Below are 9861 nucleotides of genomic sequence, written 5' to 3'. Positions count from 1 at the left end.
ATTAATCAAGCGTTTAGAGGTATTGCTCCTTGAATGTCTCACCATAAAGAAAGAGGCATAGTTCTTGGTAGGCCTATTTGGAGTTTTGAGGTAGTTAATACTTATAGTTAGGAATAGTGTTCTAACCCATGTATTGAGTTACCCCAGAGGCTGCCAGCTTTGAATGGGTCTTAGATCAAAAGAGGACTCAGCAGCAAGCCTGGGCTGCAGTGTAAACTTCCCTATTTCTTGTGTCATATGCCCTGGTAAACCAATAGTGTTAGAAGTATCTGTAGTCTGACAAGCTTTATTAGGAGACTCACAGGGGAAATCCTTAGAGTTATAGAGCAAGGCTATGCCTTCTTCAGTAGAGAACTACTCAGTGCTTGAAAACTCTGCTCCTGGGGTGTTACTGGGCCCTAGCAGAGACTGAGCACCTGACCATGGACCATTAAGTGATTGTATGGCTGCAGCTGGCCATCATGAGCTAGGTATTATCATGTCTGAGTTACAGGATTGGTTAGACACATTAGCAATCCATTGTATGAAGGAAATGGTACATTTGAGTCAGATCTGAACAGGTTCAGAGGCTCGAGTAAGTGCATGAACGGGTGGGTTAGACTCCCATGTCATCTATGTTTGTTGAACCAACATCTTCCTCTCAGTTCACATATATCCTCTTGTCAGGAGATTCCCATGACCAATTAATGGAGGAGGAAAAATCCTGGGTTGATTCAAACATGGGTCAGTTCAATATAGTGGTGACCCTAAAGTGCAGTGTTGAGAGGAGACCTTTAGGCAGTACAGTTAGATCATTAACTTTTTGTGGAGAAAGGAGTGGTCTGACATGGGTATATACATAAAGTTTTGGGCAATGGCGAATTGCTTGGCTAATTGGTCAGGGGCCTGGAAGAAGCAAGATGAAATGATCAATGCTAAGGAGTCTGGGGATAAAGAACATGGATGGCCCTATAGGAATGGACACAACATTTTATTCTTGTGTCTGATATTAATGCTCACCAGAAAGCATCCAATGTAGAAAAGGTATCAGACAACTAGAAGACAAGACTTGTCCATTGAGTGTCAACCAGCCTCTGTCCTCAGCTGTCCCATGTATGGTGGCAGGGATGGAGGCTCTGCATAGGTTCAACAACATGGGCTTCCTCTCACCAAGGCAGACCTAGCCAATGCAGCTGCTAAATGTGTGACTTGTCAACAGCAGGGCCCAACATCGAACCCTTAGCATGGTACTGAGCCTTATGGAGAATGACCAACAATTTGGTGGCAACTGCCTCTGGAAGAAGCAACAATTTGTCCTTACTGAGATTGACAAAACTCTGGACATGGGTTTGTCTTCCTTGCCCATGGTACCTATGCCAGCACCACTACCCAGGGGCTTACAGATTGATTAGTGACATGGAATTCTACATAGCATCTTCTCAGATTGAGACCCCCCACTTTACAGCAAAGGAGATATGACAATGAACAAATGATGTTGGGATGCATTGGTCCTGTTATAATCATCCCTTAAAAACTCGGTTAAGGTGGCAGTTTGAAGAATGGTACTTGTAATTCTAGAATTCTATTCTCCAGGATGCAGTGTATATGTTACACTAATGGCCATTGAGTAGTGTCATGTTACAATGGCTAGAATATATGGATCTAGGGATCAAGGGGCGAAAGTGGGATTCTGCCCTTTCACCATCATTTCCAGGGACCAACTTGGGGGAACTTGTGTTTCTTATCCTAGAATCTTAAGGCTCTGTGGATTTAGAGGTCTTGGTCCCAAGGGATGAGGCACTTTCACTAGGGGAAATAGTAAGGATTCTATTGAACCTAAAACAAAGATTCTCACCAAGTTCTTTCGGGTTCTTTATGCCAGTAGACCAGCATACAGAGAGCAGAGCTGAGTTTGATGTTGCATAATGGGGACAATGAGGAATATGTCTAGAACTTTTCTACCCTCCCTGTGAACTTTCCCCATTCCCTACTTTACTGGTGCCTGTTGGGAACTATCTCTTGCACCCAAGTTCATGTGAATATATGGCCAGAGCTACGCTTTTGAGAGAATACAAGAAGACAGTCAAATTTAAATTTTTGCTATAAGAGCAATGGAATTCATTGAAGGGTTTTAAGCAAGGGTGGCACATGATCAGATTTGTATTTTAAAAAGATCACCCTGGTGGCTGTGTGGAGAGTGAATTGGAAGGGTTGGAATGGATTTAGAAAGTTAGGTGACAGTTATAGTAGTTAAGACATAAGAAGGTGGTGATTTGGACTTGTGTGATGGTTGTGGTAGAGATGGAGAGAGAAGTTGGTGGACACAGGATATTTTATAGTGAACAGAATCAATAGGACAAGAGTTCCCTTGATCTGTTTCAGATCAATTTGTTCAGAACTTTGCCTTAGTGCATGGACAGACGTTTGTCTGAGCACTCTTTGTCCCCTCTAAGGCCAGTCAGTGGCTCTAGGGCAAGTCCTGCTTAGGTCTCTTTCTGGCAGCTGCTTCCTGGGAGGAAAGGGCTATATGTATGAATTAAATAATTTTACCATTGAATATTGAAATTCCATCATGCTCAAGAACCCTGCGGTGAGACCTCTCTAGCTTAGCCTAATAGAGAGAGATGATTCTCTCTTTAGGATAGCAAAGACTCCAAGTTTCAGTTCTGTTTGAGCCACCCAGAGTGGTAACCCTGCAACACTTCTGAGTCCCAAGGCTATGGCATTTAGTTGATTTTCACTGTGATGAAGGGGGTCAAGGACTGGTTTGTGGAAACATGATGGTGGCCCTTGAGATTCTCAGAGATATGCTTGTAGGGGAGGTGCAAGGAAGTAGAGTTGAAGACAGCTCTTCAAAAGACTGGATTTCTTGTTATCAGTTAGTTGGGGGCTCCAAGTTCTCAGAGTAATGAGACTGCCTTGGTGTTCAGGGGCTAGTAATGCCCAATGCATTTGGATTACAATGTTTATTATTTCATGGATCTCCTGGAATGATTTTGGCTACCCAGACAGTCTCTCTAGAGCCTGAATTCCCCATGGCCTGCAGAATATAATATCTAAAGATGGTGATAGTGGTGTCTCAGAATGACCGGGGCCTGGTGATTGGCCACTTGGGACTTAGTAGGGACTCAGTAGATGTGTGCTGGGTGGTGTGAGAGGTGGGGCAGAGCCTGAAAATTCCCAGGATTCTAGCTTAAGTGACTGGGTGGTGGGACATTGAATTTAGTTTTGGATATACTGAGGAACATCCAGGGAGTAACGCTCAGCAGGCTGTGGAATACATTTGTATTTCTAGTGTCTAGAATAATGCCTGGCATGGTAGGAACTCAATTAATAATTGTTCATCTTAAATTCTTCTCTCCAATTTCCCCAGCAACATCCAAACTCAGTGACAGATCAGGAGAGTTGTTACAACTTTTTGTTTAGGATAATTGAATCTCTAGGTGAGGGGTGAATTGGTTGAGGTTGAAGACCTCTTGCTGATGAGCATGTCTTGGGGTAGTCTCCATACAGCTCTTGACTCATTGAAACCTCCTTTGGATATTGAAGGAGCTGAAAGATGAAGACCCACAGGCATCCCGGGACTTAGCTTTTTTGAGTGAGGTGGATTGGGAGATGGGTGTGGAGAGGAAAGGCAATTCCCTCCTTCCAGATCATGATTCTACTGTAATCTTTCTGATTGTAGAGGTTATAAGTATAAGCTTTGGAGTTGGATAACATGGGTTCAGTCTTCAATCCACCATTTTCTAGCTTTGTGACCTTGGGCAAGTTATTTAAGCTTCAGGCCTTATTTTCCAAGTTTGTAAAATAAAGATATTTATATTGTCCACCTCATAATGTTGTTGCGAGAATGAAATGTGATAAAGCATGTAAGATGCTTAGTTCAATGCTGGCGTATAGAAAGCATTCAATAAATGCTACCAAAAATTCAATAATGCTACTAACCATTAAATAATCGTAGTAATAATTGTTTTTATTTTTCCAGCAATATCATGCATTCTTTATACTTCTGATCTATGAAAAAGTGTCAGTATTATTATTCCCATTTTACAGATGGAAAAAAGAAGCTTGGAGAAGAGGAAATGACTTTACCCAGCTAAGAATATGGCAGAGGTGAGCCAACTAGTCAAGTTTTCTGACCCCAAATCCTGTATTTCCCATGACTCATCTTGTGGAAGACTGAGGTATAATTGAGTAGGTTTATCTAGCCAAGTCCAATAGCAATGCCAAAAGGTGAAATTCAAGTTCTATGAGAGCAGACACACCTGCCAACTTAGCCAGGAAAGTGTGTGTCCCATGTGTGGGTATGTGTGGTTGTATAGGAGGGTGAAGGTAAATTGGTGAAATATCTCCCTCAACTCTCCAAGCCCTCAGAAATTCCCAACTCACAGAAGAGCATATTTTCGAGCACCTTTCTGAGACCATCTTACCCAGGTCCATCTTTTGAAAACCCTTGTCCAACAAAGCTGAATTCAAATGAAAGAGAAAAGCATTCCTTTTCCAAGGGTCTCTGTATCCTGTGTCCAACCTGAGCCAACCGAATAGCTCAAGGCCTGGGAGAAATCTGAGATTAGAATATCTAGATTTTAGTTCTGATTCTGCCACTCTATGATCTGAATAATTCCTTTTCTCTCCCAGGCCTCAGTTTCCCTGTCAGCACCAGATGGGGACTGCTCCAGCCTGACACTCCATAACTCAAGGTTGCACCCACATCTCCTACCTTTGGGGGAAGGAGGGAAGGATTATGGGACAGTAGTATCAATCTCCTTCCTGGGATGGCTCTTCTGAGCTCTATAATTCTTGCCTATAGTGACCAGGGAATTTTCCTCTATTGATTGCTTTCTGTAATCGAGCTTAACAAATAGAACTTCCCTCAAATGATTCTTCCAACTAAACTGATAGAAAGCTAACCTTGTTATATTTATTGACAGAACATTGAAATAAATATTATAGGTCTAGAGGGAATGTTTCAGCTCATTGATTTTTTTAAGGAAATAATAAATGGAGCCTATTCCCTTTGGCATATTATGCTGGGAATAATCTGAAAAAATGCTTAGCTTGTTCAACACAGAGCTTAGAAACCCTCCTTCCACTCCCAGTGGAGCAGGGACCCTTTGCATAAATCTGCTTTGGCCCAGACAATCAATTTTCAATTTTAATTATTTTCAAAACTCGTTTATTATTTGCTTGTTCTGTGAGTTGGGAGCTTTGCTTTTTAGTGAATATGCAGCCAGAGTGGTCAGAGCTCTGGCTTGGATGGGGAACGCATGGGATTTCTTAGTTCTAACCACCAGAGAGGAAAACTCACTATCCCTCTTTCCAGGGACATTTGTTCTAGAACAGGGTCTGCAAACTATGGCCTATGGACCAAATCCAGCTCACTGCCTATTTTTGTAAATAAAGTTTTATTGGAAAACATCCACGCCCATTCGTTTGCATGTCATCTGTGACTGCTTTCTTTTTCTTTTCTTTTTTTTCTTTTTCTTTTTCTTTTTTTTTTTTGAGATGGAGTCTTGCTCTGTCACCCAGGCTGGAGTGCAATGGTGTGATCTTGGCTCACTGCAACCTCTGCCTCCTGGGTTCAAGCAATTCTCCCTGCCTAGCCTCTCGAGTATCTGGGATTACAGGCATCCTCCATCATGACCAGCTAATTTTTGTATTTTTGTGGAGATGGGGTTTCACCATGTTGACCAGGCTGGTCTTGAACTCCTGACCTCAGGTGATCCCCCTGCCTCGGCCTCCCAAAGTGCTGGGATTACAGGCATCAGCCACCGCACCCGGCAAACTACTTTATAGTACAAAGGCAGAAGTGAGTAGTTGCAACAGAAACCATAGGGCCCACAAAGCCAAAATATCTACTACTTGGTTCTGTGTAGGAAAATTTGCCCACCTCTGTTCTAGAGTGTCTTCTCTCTTGCCCTTTTAAATGAGGCCAGCATCCTTCATCTACTAACTCTGGGGCTCCCTGGACTGAGTGGCTACTATAATAACAGTAGCCAAAGCCTACATAGTGCCCTTCTAGGTACCCAGCACTATCTGAAGAGTATTACATTTATTAATTGTCATTTTATCCTCACAGCTCTTTGAGGTAGGGCAATTATTAGCACTATTTAAAAAATGTGGAAACCGAGGCACAGAAAAGTTAAGTATCTCATCTAAGGTCACACAGGTAGAAAATAGCAGAGCTGGGATATAAATCCAGGCTGACTGGTTTCAGGGATGGTGTCAGAGGTGGCAGTTTCTCAGGGAAGGTCTAAATCAATGTCCCCAAAGAGCAGATGGAGAAACTGAGGCCCAAAGGGCGGTCACACAGCTGGTGGTACAGCTGGAAGTAGAATCCAGATAAAGGTTCCAGGGCCAGGTCTTTTTGTTGTTATTATTACATTGTTTTACTCAGCTTCTTTTTATCAGAGCCATGCAGGGGGATTCAAAGACCATTAAAGCTGAGCCCATATCACCGACATCTCCCATCCCACCAAAGATTTGAGAGACATATTATCTACTACATCACTCAATACATCTCTTTCTCACAGTCATTTCTTCTTTTACTCTCCTAGGTTGGTGGAGGAATTTGGTACCTGGCTCAAGGGTTTCTTTTTTTGGGCAATTTCAACATTCATTCATACCATAAATGATGCTGAGGTTCTAGAACACACTATATTTGGTGATTTGTATGGTCATTAGCAACCCTTTAGGAAAGAAGTTAAACCATGCTATAGACTAGCATACAATCAAAATTTGGGCTACATAGATGGCAGTCTTTCCCAATTAAAAAAAAATCACTCTTTGATCACTTGTCCTCCCTGCCTATCAACATGTCTTTGACCTTTCATTCACGGCCAGACTGACCAGATGAGTTTCTACTCCATGACTGTGTCCATGTCCTTCCCCCCCTATTCACTCCTCAACCTACTCCAATCTGGTGTCCATCCAGAGGCCACCATGGAGATTGTTCCAAGGAGGTCCCTAGTGGTCCCCAAATTGGAAGGTCAGTACTTGCTAGTTGTACCTTCAGACTTTCTCCTGCCTTTTGAAACTGTTGAGCCCTCCCTTCTTGAAAGGTTTGCCCCCTAGCAACACTCCTTCTGCTCTTCCATCTCTCCAGGCATGCCTTCTCAGGAGCCTTTTCTGGTTCTGCTCCACCTGTCTTGTTCAATTTTGGGTTGTCTTGGGTTTCACCTTAGACCCTCCTTTTACTGCACGTAGGATCAAGCCATAGCTCCAGCTGTTTACCGCTTATTCCCCCAGGATTTCCTCAGATCTCAACCAGCATCCTAAATCTTTTCCTCAAAGTACAACCAGACGTCATCTGGAAGTCGCTCAGGTACTTTGCAAATCAACTTTTCAAAACTGAATTCATGATTGTCCCCTCCCCATACGTGACCAATATTGATGACTTATTTCACCACCTGTTCAAGCCCGAGGCTCCTGCTGTCCCATCTCCTCTTTAGAATTGGCGCTATTGATTCTGGTTCTGAAATCCCTCTCACATTTATTCTTTCCATTTCACTCTTGATGCAACTGCCTTACTTTATGTACCTGTCATCTCTCACCTGGATAATTAATTAGTTAATTAATTTAACAACTATTTATTGCATATTACTATGTGCCACTCTCTGGGGGAAATGGTATTGAACAAGACAAGACATTGGCTCAGCTCTCATGGGCTCAGATTCTTAGTACAGAGAGAGCTTTAATAGATAAAACACTTAGATAAGATAATTTTAGATAATGTTAGTCCTGTGAAGAAAGTAAAATTGGATAATGTGAGTGAAAGTGACTGGAGGCAAACTCCTCTAGATTGAAGGTCAGGAAGGGCTGTCTGGAGAGGTGACGTTTGAGCTGAGATCCAGAAGGAGCAGCCATGCAAAGATGGGTGAAAGAGCATTCCAAGCAGAGGGAACAGCTGGTGAGGAGGACTTGAGGTGGGAATTAGCTTGGCTGGGTTCAAGGAACAGAAAAAGGCTGTTGGAGCTGCTGGTGTGTATGGAGAAGACCAGCAGGAAGTGCATTTCAAGAGGCAGGTAAAGGCCACAACATACTGGACTCTGTAAGCCATGGTAGATAATTTAGATTGTATTCTGAGGGTAATGAGAAGCCTTTGAGAGGATTTTAAGCAGATGAGTTCTGATTTACATTTTAGAAGGCTTGGGCTGGGCACAGTGGTTTACACCTGTAATTCCAGCACTTTGGAAGGCCAAGGTGGGTGGATCACTTGAGGCCAGGAGTTCGAGACCAGGCTGGCCAACATGGTGAAATCCTGTATCTACTAAAAATACAAAAATTTAGCCTGGCAGGGTGGCATGCGCCAGCTACTCAGAGGCTGAGGCAGCAGAATCACTAGAACCCGGGAGGCAGAGATTGCAGTGAGTTGAGATCCTGCTACTACACTCCAGCCTGGGTGACAGAATGAGACTCTATCTCAATTAAAAATCAAGAAAAGAAAGGAAAACAAAGCAAAAAAAAGCTTGTACTATGTGCTGAGAATGGGTTGCATGAGGTCAAGTGCGGAGGCAGGGAGACAGGGGCCACTGTAGTTGTGTGACTAGAAGGAAGTTGTGAAACTAGGACAGGAAGGGATGTGGTAGGGTCAGGATTTGTTTTGGAGGCGATGCCATCAGTCTGTGGATGGACTGAATGGTGGGGTGTGAGAGAAACAGGAGGCAAGGATGTCTCCTCAAAACCTTACCCTTCTCCCTCCCTATGAAAAGAAAAAAGAGCAAGCCCTGAACAAGAATTCCATCTCTTTCGCCCTCTCCTCCTCTGACACCCTGGCACAGAAAGGTTCTAGCGCCACACTTGTCTTGCCCAGAGGCATCTGGCCTGGGGTTGAACCGGGGGTGGACCGCATCATGAACTGAGCCATCAGGGAGAGAGTTGGGTCATCCTCCCACTCCCAAGTGCTCTTTGTCCTTAGAGCTAAAGCCCTAATCTTGGTTGCCCTGCGTTAGCCAGGAGCTGCTCCCACATGGAGCCGCAGATTCCCGGACACTGCCTGGAAGGCTGAGAGTCATACGATCACCTATAGGCTCTGCCCCTCCCCAGCCTGGCTGAGTCCAGATGCCTCCAGGCAGTGGTTAGAGCAGCAGGCACGAGTCCCACATGGGCTACTTTTCAGCTATGTAACCTTGGGCAAATCATTTAACTTCTCTGGGCTTCACTTTCTTCATTGTATATTGGGGCAAATTAATTCTATCTCACTGGGTTGTGGCAGGATGGAAAGGTCTGGCCTTGACTTCTGACTCCATTTTGGGCTTTGGAGACTTTGGGTGCTAGAATTCTCCACTCTGGTCTGTTAGGAAGGATGAATTTGTGTCTCTGGAGGCTTTAGGGGAAAAGAAGAACTTTGTTTTAGTTTTGCAGAAGCAGGTAAATCCTCCATGAGGGATGGTGGGAATGGAGTGAGGAGGGTAGTTTCCCAGGATTCTCTAGATACGCCTTTTCCTGACTATGATATTCTGGAAACACTGAAGCCATCTTTTCACCCTTAATGATCAACCTTTGCAAGTGGAGATCAAGGGTAGTAATATGTTCAGGGACCAGGTAGGGCATGAGTGAAGTGGGCTTTGTGGGGGCTGCGGTCAGCATGAGAGTTCATGCTCCATCCCAAGGGAGTCAGGGGAGGAAGAGTAGCCACTGCTTAGCTCCAGCCTATTGTTGACGTTTGGGAAGTTGAACCTGGTGTTGCCAGGTCTTCTGAGTTTTCAAGAGAAGTCAGAAATCTGCAATTTTATGGGAGATCTCCTGATTTTTAAATGTTGGCAACTAAGTAAATTAAACAAAAATACCAATGTGGGACAAACAAGAGTTCCAGGATGCATTTGGCCCACAGGTGGCCAGTTTGTGAAGCCTAATATAGAGTCACCGAGGAATAATTAGGGT

This window comes from Chlorocebus sabaeus, chromosome 20, assembly GCF_047675955.1.
Source record: "Chlorocebus sabaeus isolate Y175 chromosome 20, mChlSab1.0.hap1, whole genome shotgun sequence".
Classification (NCBI taxonomy): Eukaryota; Metazoa; Chordata; class Mammalia; order Primates; family Cercopithecidae; genus Chlorocebus; species Chlorocebus sabaeus.
Note: the sequence above shows the minus strand (reverse complement) of the source record.